Raw genomic sequence first — 18,124 nt, 5'->3', positions numbered from 1 at the left:
GAGAATGATGATGGCAACAAATATACAAATGTGCTTGACACGATGGATGGATGGATAGATGGATGGAGAAAAAGGAAAACCCCTGGGTAGGCACTGTCCTCATGACGCTTGCAGTCCAGTGTGTAAGATGGGCAGGCATCGGTCAAATGATCTCATTAAAATGACCTTTCAAGCGTGGAGCTAAGAGGCGTCGGCGCAGGTGCAAAGAATGTACAGTGGAGATCACAAAGGGAGCCTCATCGCGGGGTTGAAGGAACGGAGCTGGGGGAGGAGAGTTAGCAGGGAGGGGAAGGCTTGTCTGGGTTCTGCACCCCAGGTAACATTTTTCCATGAAAACCTCCCTGGAAGCAAACAATCAAATATTGCTCCTTCTGACAAAAATCACGGCGGGGGTGGCGGGGGCGGGGTAGGTAATGCCAGCAAGACATCTCTATAAATTCGTGAAAGGGCTCTCTGCGATCAACCCTGTGGACCACGGGCCGGTGGCGGCTGCAGTGTGGCCCACTTGGGAAAACGCAGGCGACATCCTTCGGGCCCAGGGACGAGGATGGAAGCCCTGGACCAGCCTGCTCCTTCGTGGCTCGGATGCGACTCGTCCCACGTCTCCAGCCTTCCACGGGCCCTTTTTCCTCGCCAGTCCACTCTCTCGGGTGGTACAGTTTGCTCCTGAAGCCCAAGCCCGAAGCGGCGGCCGCCGGGTCCCCGGGATCCCGGGCCCGGAGCAGCGCCGCCCCTCCCGGCTCCGCGTCTTCCCGACCGGGGGGAAAACCCGCGGTGGAGTCAGCGGCGGCGGGGCGGGGCCCTGCGCGCAGGCGCGATGGCCGCCAGGTTGGGCCGCGGAGGCTCCCCGCTCCACACCTGATGCAATCAGCCTTCCGGAAACGGGTCCGGCCGCCGCGCTCACCTAGGAAACGCTTCCGCGCCCGCCTCCGGCCGTCGCGCCCCTGCCTGGGTTCCTCGCCGTCCCGCCGCCCAGTTTCGTCCTGGCCCGAGGGCGACGCCTGGTGCTCCCGGAGGATCCGCGGGAGGAGTCGGGAAGTCGGCGCCCCGGGGCACAGAATTCCTGGATGCCCGAGTGGTGACGTGGGGCCCGCCGCGGTGCTCTCGCAGGCTGCAAGAGGAAATTCCCTTCGTGATGTATTTCCAGAGAAGCTCGGGGGCAGGAGAGGCTGGGCCATTAGCCTTCCCTTCTTTCTTCTGCCTTCTATCTCAGAAAGGAATGTGTATCAAAGCAGTTTTCAAGGTGGCACCGTGGACAGGACGCCCTTTGCCACGGAAAACCTTCCCCCTGTGCACTCATTTTATAAATAAGTAATTGGTTTTTCGCTCCCACATCATTTAAGGTTACAAAGAAACTCCTTTCACATTTCACCACCTCATGCAATTTTGATAGCTATTATAAGTGAGGTTTTTTTTTTTTTACCCCTCTCAATGCTGACTCACCCAGGAATTGTTTTCTAAGGAAATGAAAAATTCCAAGAATATTCCAGGAGCGTGTTTTTGAAACATGGAAAATAACTGAACAGTAGGTAAAATTGCCTCTGTCAGTTCCCAAAGGCCAAAGGTCCTGCTGAAAAGAAACAAAAAGGCAGGGCCAAGGAATGTTCGCTGGAAAGAGACACTTAGAATTCGTTTTAGAATAAAATCTAGGTCGACTTCCGGATTTTAGGGATGAGGTTTGATTTCTCTGTGACCCAACATCCCAAACTCTTACCCATGGAGCCAGTGCTGATGCATAGTGACCCCCTTTGTGGGTTTCCTAGACCTTACCGGTCTTTCTCCCAAGAAGCTGCTTATAGTTTCAAGCTGCATACCGTGCCAATTGCAGCCCCAAACCCAACCACGGGACCATCAGGGTTCCCTGTAGCCCCAGAGGAGAAAGCCTTTACCTGACTTAGGGACAAATGAGTGGCAGACCCTTCACTTCAGCCCAGGTTTCTAGACACCTCAACCTCCTAAGGAATGAATTTTTTTTCCCCACAAAGACCATAGGAAGACCCAAAACGATGTCACAATGCTGGACACGGCTTTTCAATCCAGATTTTACAAAATACAAAGTCTGCAATGACAAAATGGTCCCCGACCTTATTCAATCTTTAAATAGGCCTTCATCAGCAACTATTTTTAGTGTGAACAAATGCTAGAAATTAAAGAGTTCATCTAAGATGGTATCAAATGTTGCAGAAATATGAAAAATCAATCAGGAGCCCCGGTGGCCGATGATTACAATGTCCGCAATTCACAGCCACCAGTGTGTCTCAGGAGCGCTGTCCTCTAGGCTTGCCATGAGTCCGCATCTACTCAATGGCCGGGAGTTTGGTTCTTGGTGTGGAACCTCTAGAAAGCTTTCCTCGTGTCAACATCTAAGGCCTCAAGTGTGTGGGAATCAGGGTTTGCCTCTGATTTAGAATATTTTTTAACAGTGGAAAAGTGAAATGCAAAAATAATTGACAAGCTCGTGCTGACCATAAGATCATAGCTCAACACCTTTTCAGAACTCCCATCTACCTTTCAGTCTCGATGAATTTCTTTTTTCTGAATATTCTGGCATCTCGAAGTCTTGGAGAACGCCTTTTCTGTAAGCAAAGATAGACGAGAAATGTCAACACACACGGGCACTGAGGGCAAACTCATCCCCACATGGTGCTCCTTCTAGAACAACTAACCTTGGCTGAGGGCTCAGCTGGTGCCCGACCAGGGCTGTTTTACAGGAGTATGTACCGTAGCCCTCGCAGCCACCCTTGGTTGGTTGTTTTGGTTGCTGCTGGTGTGGTTAGGTACCGTCAAGTTGACTTCAACGCATAGCAACCCTCTGTACGATGGAAGGAAATCCCACCCGGTCCTGCGCCAGTCTCACAATTGTTCTTAGGGTTCAGCCCATTGTTGGCAGCACTGTGTCAACGCAGCTCCCAAGGGCCTTCCTCTTTTGGCTGCCCCTCCCTTTTCCCAAGCATGATGTTCTTCACCAGGGACTGGTCTCTCCTGATGACGAGTCCCTATTAGTGCCCCTCAGCCTCTTCCAATCCATTGCGGCTCTGTGCAGCCGCCACCCTGGGGGGAGGTACCACTGCTGCTTCTGTAGTACAGACAGGGACATGAGGCCTGCGAATGTGGCCTTCCTGACTCAAGACACAACTCTTTTAGTGGCAGAACTGGGATTTCAGTCCAATCACTTTGCCTGAGCTCGGGTTATTAAAGAATAACTGTACATGCAAAATAAAGGTAAACATGAAGAAAGATGTTATTTTTTTGTAAGAACAGAAATACAAGGCATCGTACCTTTGAACTCTCCTTCGAGAGATCAAACTCCAAGTCCCTGCTGTCAAGTGCACTCCAACTCAAAGTGACCCTCCATTGGGTTTCTGAGACAGTGTAAAACCAGACAGCTTCGTGTTCCCCAGTGAATGGCTGGAAACAGCCCAAGCCTAACCCACAGCACCGCCAAGGCTGCTTCTCAAAAAGAAAGCTTGGTCAAATAAGCTTGTTGTCAATAGTAATAAAGAATCCTCACCTACCTCATACCAAACTCACTGGCATGCAGTGGCTTCCGAAACCCACCCGGGCAGTGCTCCCCTGCCCTCCAGGATCTCCAGGAGTCAGAATGGACTTCAATGATACTGAGTGGAGTTACCTAACTCATGAATTGTGTTCATCAAGCTTAAGAGCCATCAGATGATCATCAAATACAGAGTGCTTTTTCTTCAGTAGCTGGCTGGTTCGCTGATCCTGAACTGCCCAATAGTCATGCATTGTAATTTAAATGTCAACCAAATAAACCTATTAGAATTAAATTTTCCATTCCTCAATCACAATCAGGAGCCACGTGTGGCTAATGGTTATTGGATTGGGAAATACAAATATAAAACATTTCCAAAAGGCTTATGACATAAGAAAGCATGTCCATCATTGCAGAAAATGTTCTTGGAGAAGGCAACTTCAGTCTCTTTTCATATGTGCATCCGCCCATCTTATTTTTCAAAACTCATCTACTATGCAAGTGTACATACTATGATGGGAAGAATGTGGACTTTGGTCTAAACCTGTTTGTCCTTCTAGCTCTGTTTTCTACTGTGAGACCTTACTTAACCTCACTGAACTTTACTTTTCATATCTGGAAAATGGAGATCCTAATCTGACCATCAGTGTGCCCTGGTGGCTACATATTGGGCTGCAATCCACAAGGTCAGCGGTTCGAAACCACCCGCTGCCCCTCGGAAGGGAGATGAGGTGTTGTATTTCCATTAAGAACTACAGTCTCAGAAACCCACAAAGACAGTTCTACCCTGTTCTATAGGGTCACCATGATTTGGAATCAACTCGACATGAGTTTGTTGTTTGAATCTTATTGTCATGAGTTTGTTGGAGATAGCAAAAAAAGTAAAGTTTCTAATACCTTCCACATGAGATGATGTCTTCCATTCCAATTTCAGCTAATGGTATCACCTATTACTCAGGTTTCCAAAGTAGAAATCCCAGTCATCCTCAATTCTTCCTTCTTCTTCAAACACCTACTTCCACTTAGTCACCAACTCCTACTGCTCTCCTCTCCGGGGGGACGCCTCTCAAGTCTTCACCACCACCCCCGACTCAACTCCCTCTGTCCATATTGGCCTTTAGTTGACATTCACCTAACTGACCTTGCTGACACCACTCCCCATCCAAGCTCGTGTGTGCTGCTGGGATGATCCTTTACAAAGACACTGAAGGTGTCATTCTCTCCTTTAAAACTCTGCTGACTTCTGGCTGCTTAACACTACAAGCTTGCTGCTAAACCGAGGACTCACATGAACCAGCCCTGCCCTGCACACAACCACACCACCTATACTCCCACTTAACTGGACCATGGAGTCCATATTTTCATGGTCTTGCACACCCATTTCTCCGCCCTTGACTCTGTTTGCACCTTCTTCACCTAGTAAGGTCCTTGTTCTTGTTTCTCTTAGGTGCCATTCAGACCATTCTAAGGCACAGCAGCCCCATGCGAACACAATGAAACACTGCCTAGTCCTGCGTTCGCCTCACAAACATTTCGCTGATTCTGCCCATTGTTGCAGCCGGTGTGTCAATTTTCCTTACTGAGGGTCTTCCTTCTTTTTGCTCTCTGTTTTTACCAGTCTTTCTCTAGGAACTGATTCCTCTTGATCACATTTCCAAGGTACATGAGTCTAAGTCTCCTCATCCTTGCTTCTAAGGACCTTTCTGGGTGCACTTCTTCCAAGACAGGTTGGTTTGTTCTGGCAGTCTGTAGTATCTTCAGTATTCTTTGCCAAGGTCATAATTCCAATTCTCTGTTCATCTTTGGTCTTCTCTCTTCACTGTCCAGCCATCCTATGCATGTGAGGTGATTGAAAATAACGTGGCAGTGTGTGGTTTGGTGGTATTAGTGGTGAAAATACCGTGGCTTGGGTCAGGTACATCTTAGTCCTCAAAGTTACATCTTTGCCTTTTACCACTGTTAAAAGGTCTTTACTCCAAACAAATATGTCATTTGACTTCTTGATTGCTGCTTCCAATCAAAAGTGTTGATTGTGGGTCCCAATAAAATGAAGTCATTGACAATGTCATTCCCCACTCTATTATGTTTATTGGTCCAGTTTTGGACGAATTTTGTTTGTTTAGGTTAATGTATAATTTATACTTAGTCTGTTAAGCTACAATTCAGATATCATGTCTTCTAGAAAGTTCCCTCAGTTCCCCTAAAGAGAGGCGGTCACCAGCTCCTTTGTGATGCCATAGATTTAAGAGTACAGATACTGATTGACTCTGGGCTGCATCACTGTCTGGCTGGACGGTGTTGGACAAATGACTCAACCTCTCCTGACCTCAGATTCCTCACCTGAAAACACCTAAAATCACAGCATATATGTCTGAGTGAGGTTGGAAGTGGTAATAAGAAACATGCCTTGTTCATAAGGAAACATTCAATATATGTTATCTTAAACTTATTATTATTCCCAGTTCATCACATAGCCATCCTTTTGTCCTGTTCATCATCTTGTCCTTTTCTTTTTGCCTACTTTTAATCAATTTCTCACTATTTTTATGAGTTCACATTTACATTTGATTATGCCTTAAATGGAGTGTTTTATTGTAGAAGTCATTCAGATTCACTGAACAAAAAGGGATAAGCAAACCAAACCAATTCAATCCCTTATTGTTTGAGAAAATTGTAAGCAAAAGGAAGTCACTCTTTTATCTAGAGATTGTTTTTTTCCAACTCTGGGGTTATGGGGTAGCTCATTGCATCTGTCTAAAGAAAAGCACTTCAGTGAGGAAAGACCCCAATATCCTCAAGTTTAGCAGCAGAAAACACAGGCAAGCTATGGCACCCCTCCACTGGCCGCTCCCTGGCACCACTGCTTCAGAATCTTTGAAACGTAGCATCCCGTTCTCCCTGTTCCAAGACTCAGGTAGAAGCTCCTGCATGTCTGGGCAAGGGTCTTCTGCCCATGTCCGAGCGGCAAGAAGGTAGAGAGAAAGAACATCTTCTTCCCTTCAGCTTCCATAGTGGTAGCTGGGATCCGCTCCAACCTAGACTCCCATAGAAGGGGGCCTCACCTCATTTCATGCACACCGCTACCCCCAAAATCTTTCTTTATATTCCTATTTGATCACTCACTGGAAAACACATCATTGTTTCATGCTGTTATACTGTTGCTTATGCTGTTCCCTTTGCCTGAAATGCCCTCCCTTTTTGACCTCCCCACCCGACAGCTAACTCTTTCACCTGTCCATTCTTCAAATGATACACATCCTTGAAAGACCATCCTGATGTCCTTCCTTGAATCCACCATACACATGAATCACTCACTTCTTGCTGCCAGAGCCCCTCATGAACTTTCCTCACACCCAACGTGCACCCTGAATATTACGGCGTTCCTTCCTGCGGTGCTGCCTGCTCTTATTTCCAGCCACGCCCCCTAGAGGATGCTTGGTAAAAAAAAATGCAGCAAAGAAAAAAAATATTAGCCTTCATGAAGATATTGTGTGATATGGATTGAATTGTGTCCACCTCAAACAGATAGGTTCAACTCCTAGTCACTTAGATACCGCATTGGTACCCATGGTGATGGACCTGTTTGAGAATCTGGTCTTTGAAAGTGTATCAGTTGCAGAAGTCATACTGAAGGGTGGGGTCTGATGCTAGCTGACTGGTGTCCTTCTAAAACAGGAGGAAATATACTGTCAGGGGGAGACTGCAGAAAACTGCAGCTATAGGCCAAGGGGCACGTACTTGGCCCTACCACAAGCTGGACTAGAGGTATGGAACACTTTCTCTCCCAGAGCCCTCAGGAAGAATCAACATGGTGGATACCTTCATTTTTATTTCTAGCATCCAGATTTATGTTAGACCATAAATCTCTGTTCTTCTAAGTCACCCAATGGTTGTATATTGTTGCAGCAGCCCTAAACTAAGTGTGATAAAGTGAAATTGATTAATTATGATGCTTAGGATGATGTCACTAGAAATCCTACCAAACGATTGGGTGGAGCCACAGAAATAAAGTGTAGGGACTCTTAACTCAGGGACTGGTGAGATTTGCCATCATCGTTGGGTAAAAAGAACCCTCTGAGAAAAAGGAACAGAGAGTTCCATGACTACCAAGAACCACACCACTGAGACATGGGCCAGTGAGCAGGAACAGCAGGTGGGCTTCCTAGCCCACAGAAGCAACGCACGACTGAAAGGCTGCGGACCAGAGAGACTAGGAAACTGGCTGAGAAGCATGCTGCTGAGGATAATGGCGGTCTTCTTAGTGTTTTCTGATCCTGGCTTGTAGTAACCTGTTAACTTCCCTCATAGCCCCCCGCCCATAATCTTTAGTATTGTATGGAGTTCTGTGGATGACTGAATCCAGCGGGGGCATAGAGTGCAGTGGGAGGTGTCTGGCAGAGAAGAGATAGCTGGCAGAGCCGTGCCTGGCACTGGCCTGAAGGAGCTGGATTGCTCTCGCTGCAGGAGACGGAAGTCAGATGTGGACCCCATGCCATTTCTTCACCAATACATCGCATTAAGCACTTTATGAGAACTGGCTTGATTCATCTTCAACGTATAGCTGAATTTTCTTGAGATTTTTTAGACTATATCACCATTTTAATGGTTACATGCGCTGCGATCCTCATGGTTGGCAGTTCAAAACCACCAGCAGCTCCAAGGGAGAAAGACTAGGCGTTCTACTCTCAAAAACAGTCACAGTCTCAGAGACCCACCGGGAGTTGCTGTGAGTCAGCATCGACTCGATGGAAACAAACAGAGAAGATGTAGATTACTCTCTTAAGGTCACATGGTTAAGGAACAGAGACAGAAATTTAACAGGACAATCTGGCTCCCAACCTTAGCTGTTTCCTGAAGGAGATGTTAGGCGTCAGTCAAAGGCGGGACGTGGTTTTTTGTCTGTGGAGCCTAACCCACATCCCACTGCCGTGGAATCGATGCCGACTCCCAGCAAGCCTGTAGGACCGAGTAGAACTGCCCCCTGTGACTTTCTACAACCGTCACTGTTTCGTGGGAGCAGAAAACCCCATCTTTCTCTCTCAGAGTGGGGAGTGGTTTCAACTGCGACCTTTCGGCTCACAACCCAACGCAGAGCTCCTGGGCCAGCAGCGCTCCTCTGGACTACAGAGTAGCTATTTTTGTTTGTTTGGTTTTTTGTATTTATTGACTTGTTTGTGTTAAGACCCGACAGCTTCCTGGTGACAGAGAATGCAAATTAATTTTTGTGTGTGTAAAATTTCACCGTTGCAAAACATATTTAGGCTGCTTCACCAAGCACCGATGAAGGGGTCTCTCCAGGACTGTTCAGAACCTCAGTCTCCTGGCACAAAAGCACACACTAAAACCCAGTATGCTCTCTCTCTGTCCTTTCCCCTGAGCCCCCAAGAGTTATTACTGCAGACACTGGCATTTTATTGAACTGACTGTGTCTACAAAGAATTGATATTCCTAGGGCAATCTCTCTCCTTCCCTAGATAGTATGTTCTCATCCCCTTCCAGAATCCTTTTTTGGATCATCATCGGACACCAAAATTTTGAGTCAAGAGGACCAACCTGCATGGTGTCTCACTATTAAGGATCTGCCCAGATAAGGGCAGATTTAAAATCCTGTGAAAAGAGAGGAGTCATCACCTTCATGGTCAAAGGATATAATGGAAACAATATCATCATCCAACATAAAAACTGACAGGCTAGACCTGCCCCTGTGAGTTTATTCACTGTTTACGAGAGTAGAAAGTCCTGTCTTTCTCCCAACAAGTGGCTGGTGGTTTTGAACTGCTTGACCTTACAGTTAGCAGCCCAACATGTAACCTCTGTGCTATCAGGCCTCCCATGAGAGACCATCCCTTGGAAAAGGACATTCTGGCTGATAAAGTAGAAGGCCTGTGAAAATGAGAAAGCCCCTAGAGTAGACGGATAGACACAGCGGCTGCGACAGTGAACTAAATCATAACAAGGATTTGGTGGACAGCCTAAGACAAGGCAGGTTTTTGCTCCGTGGTACATAGGGTTGCTATTATGTCAGAATTTTGGCTCAATGACAATAACTTAACATAAACAACCTCCAGGGGGAGAGAGAACATTAAATCCGTATCAACATAAGTAGGATAAATCTGAAATGAAGAGTATCACAGAGAGAAGAGCCTAAAGAATATTTAGAAACACAAAGGAAACATGCCTTGCTCCTACTGGAGGAAAGTAAGAAATGCATGGCTAATTTGCAAAAGTACTGATTTCTGAATTTGGACATCCCAACCATCTCTCACTGTTAATTAAGTTCATCAATACGGAATCTACAAAAATGAAGGAAAAATATAAATAACCTCAACTCAAAACGAAATTCCCTGCCCTCAAGTCGATTCTGACACATAGTGACCTTATTGGACAGGGTAGAACTGCCCCTATGGGTTTCTGCAGTTGTAACTCTATGGGAATAGAAAGACTTGTCTTCCTCCAGAGGAGTGGCTGTCCAGCATGTAACCATTACACCACCAGGGCTCCTAAATGTACTAAAGGTCTCCCTAAGGGTAGAGACAACAGTAATAGCTAAACATCTGTTGTTAATTAAATAAAAGCCCAAGCCATCAACTCACTGCCATCAGGTTGATTCCAACTCAAGCACCACAGAGGACAGGGCAGAGCTGCCCCATGAGTTTCCCAGACTGTAACTCTTTCAGAAGCAGAAAGTCTGGTCTTTTTCAGTGTGAGCAACTGGGGGTTCCAAACTGCTGACCTTACAGGCGGCAGCCCAGAGCATAACCACTGCGCCACCAGGGCTCCTCAACTGAAAGCTAGCTCCTGACAAATATTTGAGCATATAGAAATGGCACCGCGGGGGCATTACGATAGGGGAAAAGGGATGGTTAAAAACACGTACACAAAACTACTATATTGCATGGAAGTTAGATTTTAGAAGATGAGATTATTGGTAAGGTCAATTAGATGGAAGGAGTGACTTCAAGGGGATCTAACAAATGCTCCATCCCTTGGGGCATTTTAAATTAACCTAGACATTAAATAGCATATAGTCTGTGGAGATTAATCCTTTCTGACATATGGGTATCTCAGCTCTAATTGATGTGTACCACCTCTACTCTCCTTGAATCTTTGAAAGGCGATTCTTGGAAGACAAATGAGCTTTCTTTGAGGATGACTTTTCAGTCTTTCTGGTAGTCAAATGAGATATGAGCTCTCTTGGAAGTCATTTTCAAGTCAATTCCTTTATGAGGCATGGTTTGGACTATTATCTTGACAATTAAAATTAAAAATAAAACGTACAGACTAGTAAACACAAGAGATACAATATATTTGCTCCCCTACTGCACACAGTTCCACTGAAGTGACATCAGCTTTGTATTCCTGAGCCACATCTCATTTTGGAAGACTTGCTATTTATTTTCAGAAGATAGATGGATTAGCAACACACTGGAAAAAGTAGCCTGATGCCTTTGCATTTTCTTAGAGAAATTTTTCCTAGGAAAAGAAGAGAAAGCAGATGTGACAGGGTGTCTCTCTCACCTGATATACATTGTGATTCTCAACGCAATACTTTCATAATCATAAAATACTTTCCATGAATAAGTATATGAAAAATATATGGAGAAACAAAGGATTCTTGAGCATGATGATGGGGCAGAGGAAGGTACAAAGAACAGAGGAAAGATCTATGAAGCATAACTATGGATGGAGGTATAAACAGAGGTGTACATATGTAAATATACTAATTCATAAAAATAGAGGTATTGGCTTATGTACATATATTTATATGGCAATACATTGAGGAAGGGGACGGACTTTGGGCCTCTGCTCAGCCTTCTCTCATTGCAAGAACTCTTTGTTCTAATAACCTAGAATTCTGTGATGCTCACCTTCCCAATATAATTGCTAAAGATAAAATGGGTGCATAAACTAATGCTGTGACAAAAGCTGATGGTGCCCAGCTATCAAAAAGATACAATATCTGTGGTCTTAAAGGCTTGAAGTTAAACAAGTGGCCATCTAGTAGAGAAGCAACAAGCCCACATGGAAAAAGCCCAACAGCCTGTGTGGTCATGAGGTGTCGAGGGGATCAGGTAGCAAGCATCAGAAGGCCCCAAACAAAAAGACAAAACATATTGTTGAGAATTAGGGGGGTCAGAGCAGAGACCCAAAACTCATCTATAGACAATAGAACATCCCCCCACCGAAGGGTCACAGGAAGGGATGAGTCATCCAGGGCGCAGTATAGCACCAATGAAACACAATATTCCTCTGGTTCTTTGAGACTTCCTCGCCCCCCACTATCATGACCCCAGTCTTGCCTTCCAGTTCTGGCTAGACCAGAGCATGAACACAGGTACAGATAAAACCTCATGACACACACAATCCAGGCCAGATAAACCTCTCAGAAATGGAAAGTGGAGGGGACTTCCGGGAAGAGGGTGACTGAGTAACACATACCAGAAGGACTCCACAGAAATCAGCCCAGGACAGTTACTTAGAGAGAAATTCAACAATGCTGGATCACAGAAGAAGCATCATAAAGGTAAGTAGGCACAGACCCACAAGGTTTTGAGGGGCTGGGGGCTTTTGCCTTGCCACACTGGAAGCCCGCTAGGGCTTGATCATAGCCCCACCACTGTTTCATCTGGATCCAGGACCATTTGTAGCCCTCACAGGGGCTTAATCTCAACATAAGCACAGTTTGCTACAGCCTGCCTTGGGGCAGGGACTAAACCCTTGAAGCCCAATGGGGGTGGGATTAGGGTTCAGCTACATTGTTACTTTTGTTTCCCTCTCTTCTCTCTATCCCTCCACAATCTCAGAGGGCTGCTCAGGGGCTTAACTTCAACACAGCCACAGTTTGCTGCTTCCAGGAAGCAGGGACTAAACCTTTGCAGCTCCATGGGCAGGGATCATGGTTCAGGTATATTGTTACTTCTGTTTCCCTCTCTACTCTCTATCCTTGAACAGTCCCAGCGGGCTTAATTTTTTAAAAAAATTTCCCCTTTGTCTCTTTCCTGTACTCTCACACCCCACTGCTGACCTCCAGACCACTCCCCTTAGCCTAGGGAATTTACACCTGTGCCACACCCAGCTAGGTGAGCTCCACCCTGTGCAGCTAGCCTGAGGTTAAGGAAAGCCTGCTAACCTCCAAGAGGACATATTCCACCCAACTTATTACCATGGAATTCCTGCCTGTGTGCCTGGGGGCCTAAGGCAGCAGGGCCAATGATCGTAAACATTCCAAGCTACTGCAAGAACCTCCGCCAAACCTCTGAAACACCAAAGCAGGCAACTCACCAGCCTTCTGGGGCACTCCCCTGAGAAGGAAGCCACAGGAGTATAAAATGGTAGGTTAATTCCATAGTGAAATTAGCTGTAGGCAGTTTGAAGAAGCATTCCTATAAGTCTCCCAGAGAGAGCTAGTGCTCTTCAACTCCCTGGAAAATGGCACCTGGTTCCTCTAAAACAACGCAATGCAAACAGCCATCAGCCCCAACGACGTCAACAAAAAAACAGGAGAAATTAAAATCATTGACAGAAGATGTCCCAAACATAACGACATGCATAGAATAAGCAGACATTGAGTTGCCAAAGAAAAAATTTTTCAGAATGCTGCTTGGAGTCATAGAGAATATGAAGGAAGCAATACAAAAAAGGATGAAATGATAGAGGAGATAAAGTCCATATACCAAAGGGAAATACAAGAACTTAGGGAGGAGATAACAAAAACCAGTAACAGACACACGAACCTTGAAAATTGGCTGGAGGAAGCAGAAAACCACACCAGTGATTTGGAGGACAGCCAGACAGACTTTAACAAACGCGAACAAAAATTTAATAAGATCATCAGAGAAGCTGAAGAAAACCTAAGAGCTATGACTGATGCTTGAAGAGGAATAACATTAGAATTATTGGCTTACCGGAGGAAGACACAACAAAGAAGTCATTTGCAACAATAGTGAGAGAATTCTTGGAGGAAAACTTCCTTAGCTTAATGAATGAAAACCAGGCAACCATTCAGGAGGCTGAAAGAACAACAGCTGGACTGAATCCCAAGAAGAAGTCACCAAGGCACATAATAGTTAAACTACCCAACTTTGAGGAAAAGGAGAAAATTATGAGAGCAGCTAAGGAAAAACAAACAATCACATATAAGGGTTCCCAAATATGAATATACTCAGACCTATCAGCAGAAACTATGAAGACGAGGAGAGAGTGGAATAACATATGCCAAAAATTGAAGGAAATCAATGCAAATGCAAGAATACTCTACCCAGCCAAATGATCGAGAATATAGATGGAGAAGAGTCTTCCCAGACGAGGAAAAACTCAAAGAATATGTTAAAAGAAGCCCAGCCCTACAAAAGATCCTTGCTGACCCAGGATGGGCAGAAGAACAAAACTCACCAAGCATAAATAAGAGACCGCCACATAGAACAACCTCACCCAGAGGGTAGCAAAGAGAAAACAGATCCCAAGATTGCATTAGCTTAAGAATGGAAAGAAGTCAATAATCACACACACACACACACACACACACACACACACCACTAATGAGAAAGGAAGGTAGGAAAACACCCAACACAAAAGATATAGGATGACATCACAGAGTCTGCAGATGGAAATAATAACCCTGAATATCAATGGCCTGAACTCGGTCATTAAAAGACTGGGGCTATCAGACTGGCTAAGAAAACACAACCCATCAATCTGCTGCCTACAGGAGACACATCTCAAGTCTATGGACAAAAACAGGCTGAGTATCAAAGGCTGAATAAAGGTATACCAAGCAAACAGCAATTCAAAAAAAGCAGGGTTTGCAATCCTAATTTCGGATAAAATTGACCTCAAAGTGCAAACCATAAAAAGAGATAAGGAGGGACACTATATAATGCTCAAGGGAATGGTAGACAAAAAACCACTAAGCATTGTAAACATATATTCCCTGAATGAGAGACCCGCTGAATACGTCAACCAAACACTCCTAAAGATTAAAAAAGAAATCACATCCCCAATAATTATAGTGGGTGACTTCAATACACTGCTCTCTGAGAAATATAGATCGCAGGGAAAGAAACTCAACAAGGAGGCTAGACACCTAAACACTACAATTAGACAATTTTACCTGATAGATATTTACAGAGCTTTTCATCCAAATTCACATTCTTTTCAAGTTTGAATGACACATATTTGAAGACAGACCACATGCTGGGGCATAAGGCAAATCTACATAAATTTAAGCACATTGATATCATACAGACCTCACTCTCTGAGCACTGTGCCAGAAGGCTGGAAATCAACAAAAGGAAGACGAAGAAAACAAGAGCAAACAATTGGAGGATAAATAACTCTCTACTGCAAAAGGGGTGTGTACTGGCACATATCAGAGAGGAAATTTCTAGAAACCAATGAGAATGAGAGCACAACATACCAAAATTTATGGGACACAGCAAATGCAGTTATTAGAGGAAGTTTCATAGCAATACATACCCACTTGAGAAAGGAAGAGAGACTCATGATTGATATGCTGCCACAAAATTTACAACAATTAGAGCAGAGTCAGCAGGACAATCCTAATAATAGCAAAAGAAAAGAAATAATAAAAATCATTGCTGAGATTCAGGAGAGGGAAAATAAGAAAACTATGGGAAAAATTAATGCTGCTAAAAGTTGGTTCTTTGAAAGGATAAACAGAATTGACAGACTACTGGCAAACCTAACCAAAGAAAGGAGGGAACAAATTTCAATAGCAAGAATAAGGGATGAAAGAGGGGAGATTACAACAGATCCTAATGAAATCAAAAGGATAATTGCACAGTACTACGAAGGATTGTACTTCAGTGAATTCAACAACTTGGAAGTCATGGACAAATTCTTGGAAAAACACTCCCTCCCTAGACTGTTCCCAAAGGATGTCAAGAATCTCAACACACCCAGAGCAATAGAAGAAATAGACAAGGTTATTAAGGGATTACCAACAAAAAATATCCCCTGGACCAGATGGCTTCACTGGAAAATTCTACCAAGCATTTAGGGAAGAACTAACACCAATGCTACACAAATTTTTCCAGAACATAGAAAAAGATGGCAAACTCCCAAACTCCTTCTATGAAGTTAGTATAACTATGATACCAAAACCTGGAAAGGACACAAGAATTGAGAACTACAGACCACCATCCCTAATGAACATCAATGCAAAAATCCTTAACAAAATATTGGCCAACAGAATACAAAAGTATATTAAACAAATAATTCACCATAATCAAGTGGGATCCACACCAGGGATGCAGGGATTGTTCTACATATGAAAGATCATTAATATCATTTGCCACATTGACATGAAAAATTATAGGAACCACATGATAATATCCATAGATGCAGAAAAACATTCGACAACATCCAAACACCAATTCCTGTTTAAGACACTTGAGAAGATAGGAATGGAAGGAAAATTCCTCAAGACAACACAAGCTATATATGAAAAACCAGCAGCCAATGTGGTAGTCAATGGAGAAAAAACTAACACAATCCCACTGAGAAAGGGGACCAGACAAGGATGCCCCTTGTCCCCACTCTTATTTAATATTGTGCTGGAGGTTTTAGCTAACAGTATAAGGCAAAGAAAAGACATCAAAGGTATTCTGGGTAAGTAAGAGGTGAAACTATCATTATTTGTAGATGATATGATTTTATATATGGGAAATCTCAAAAGTTCCACAATGAGAGTACTGGAAGCAATAGAGAAGTTTGTCAGAGTTGCAGGATACAAGAGCAACAAACAGAAGTCCATTGGACTGTTATACACATTGGATAAGACCACAGAAGAGGAGATCAAAAAGGTGGTACCCTTCACAATAGCCAAACACAAATGGAAATATCTAGGGATAAAACTGACTAAATGAACAAAAGATCTATATGGGAAAAACTATAGAACACTATTACAAGAAACTAAGAGTGACCTCAACAAACAGAAGAATATCTCATGCTTGTGGATTGGAAGACTCAATAAAGTAGAGATAATCAGTTCTGCCTAAGGCACTATATAAGTTTAATGCAATCCTGATACAATTACCCTCATCTTTCTTCAAAGAAATGGAAAAACTGATTGCCAACTTCATATGGAGAGGGAAGAAACCCAGAATTAGCAGAGAACTCCTCAAGAAGAAGGACACAGTGGGAGGACTTACTTTACCTGACTTTAGCACATCCTATACAGCCTCAGTTACCAAAACCTCAGGGTATTGGTACAATGACAGATACTCAGACCTATGGAAAAGAACTGAAAATCCAGAAATAAAGTCATCAGTATACAGACAACTGATCTTTAATAAGGGCCCCAAAAATATCCAATGGGAAGCAGATGCTCTCTTTAACAAGTGGTGCTGGAAAAAATGGATATTTACCCGCAGAAAAATGAAGCAAGACACTTATTTCATTCCATGCACAAGAATAAACTCAAGGTGGATCACAGACCTTGAAGTTAAAACCCAAACAATTAGGGCCATCAATGAGGGAATTGGGACCAACTTGAGAACTTTGACACAGGGAATACATAGGCTATCAGAAATAGGGAAGGACACAAATACAGATGAGTCACAAATTGACAAATGGGATATACTGAAGATAAAACACCTGTGTACATCAAAAGAATTAACCAAGACAGTATTGTAGATTTTCATAATAAGGCCTTTGTCTGATGTGTCATTGCTAAAGATGTTTCCTCACAGACTGGGAAAACATCTTTAGCAATGACACATCAGACAAAGGCCTTGTTATCAAAATCTACAATACTCTGCTAGCTTCCAAAAAGAAAAAAACCAATAGCCCACTTGAAAGGTGGGCAAAGGACCTGAACAGAAGTTTCACAGGCGCAGAAATCCAAATGGCCAAAAAACATATGAGAAAATGTTACCGGTCTTTAGCCACAGGAGAAATGCAAATTAAAACAACAATGAGGTACCACCTAACATCCTCAAAGGTAGCCCAATTTAAAAAGCAACAAGTGTTGGAGGAGCTGTGGAGAGACAGGAACTCTCATCCACTGCTGGTGGGCCTGTCAGTATGTACAGCCACTATGGAAATGGATCTGGCGATATCTAAAACAGATGGAAATCGAGTTACCATATGACCCAGCAATCCCCCTCCTGGGTATATACCCGGAAGAGGCAAGAAACAAACCAAGGCCAGACATCTGATCTCCAATGTTCATTGTGGCACAGTTCACAATTGCAAGGAGGTGGAAACAACCCAAATTTCCGTCAAATGTCTAGTGAATTAAAAAGCTGTGGTATATACATACAATGGAGTACTACACATCGCTAAAAAGCAGTGATGAATGTATGAGGCACATGGCTGCATGGGAAGAACTGGAGGAAATCATGCTAAGCGAAGTAAGCCAAGCACAAAAGGACAAGTACAACATGAGTCCACTGAGGTAAGGTTTAAAAAAAATGTAAAAGGGGCATAGGGAAAAAGCCACTGTATATAAACATTCCTGGGGTGAGGACCAGGTAGTGTGGCAGGGACCAGACCAAATTCAGGGATACATATGGTAGCCAACTAAAAATTGGAAGTTGGGAAAGGGAAAAAAAATCATAAAAAAGAAATGGGTAACAAGGGCCCAGGGCACTAACCCAACCAACA

The 18,124-nt window shown here is 44.0% G+C and overlaps 1 protein-coding gene across 2 annotated transcripts in view; it reads right to left on the bottom strand.

The window, feature by feature from the left end:
- APBB2 (amyloid beta precursor protein binding family B member 2) overlaps window positions 1-1,279 on the bottom strand; it is a 345,785-nt gene extending 344,506 nt beyond the window's left edge. For both annotated transcript variants that reach the window (XM_075544392.1, XM_075544393.1), the window contains exon 1: window positions 905-1,279. The gene's annotated coding sequence lies outside the window, so the exon portion shown is untranslated. The remainder of the gene's footprint in view (window positions 1-904) is intronic.
- Window positions 1,280-18,124: the final 16,845 nt, after the last annotated feature.

The sequence above is a fragment of the Tenrec ecaudatus genome, chromosome 3 (assembly GCF_050624435.1).
Source record: "Tenrec ecaudatus isolate mTenEca1 chromosome 3, mTenEca1.hap1, whole genome shotgun sequence".
Lineage (NCBI taxonomy): Eukaryota > Metazoa > Chordata > Mammalia > Afrosoricida > Tenrecidae > Tenrec > Tenrec ecaudatus.
The sequence above is the reverse complement of the archived record's forward strand: the minus strand, read 5'-3'. Positions and strand labels throughout refer to the sequence as shown.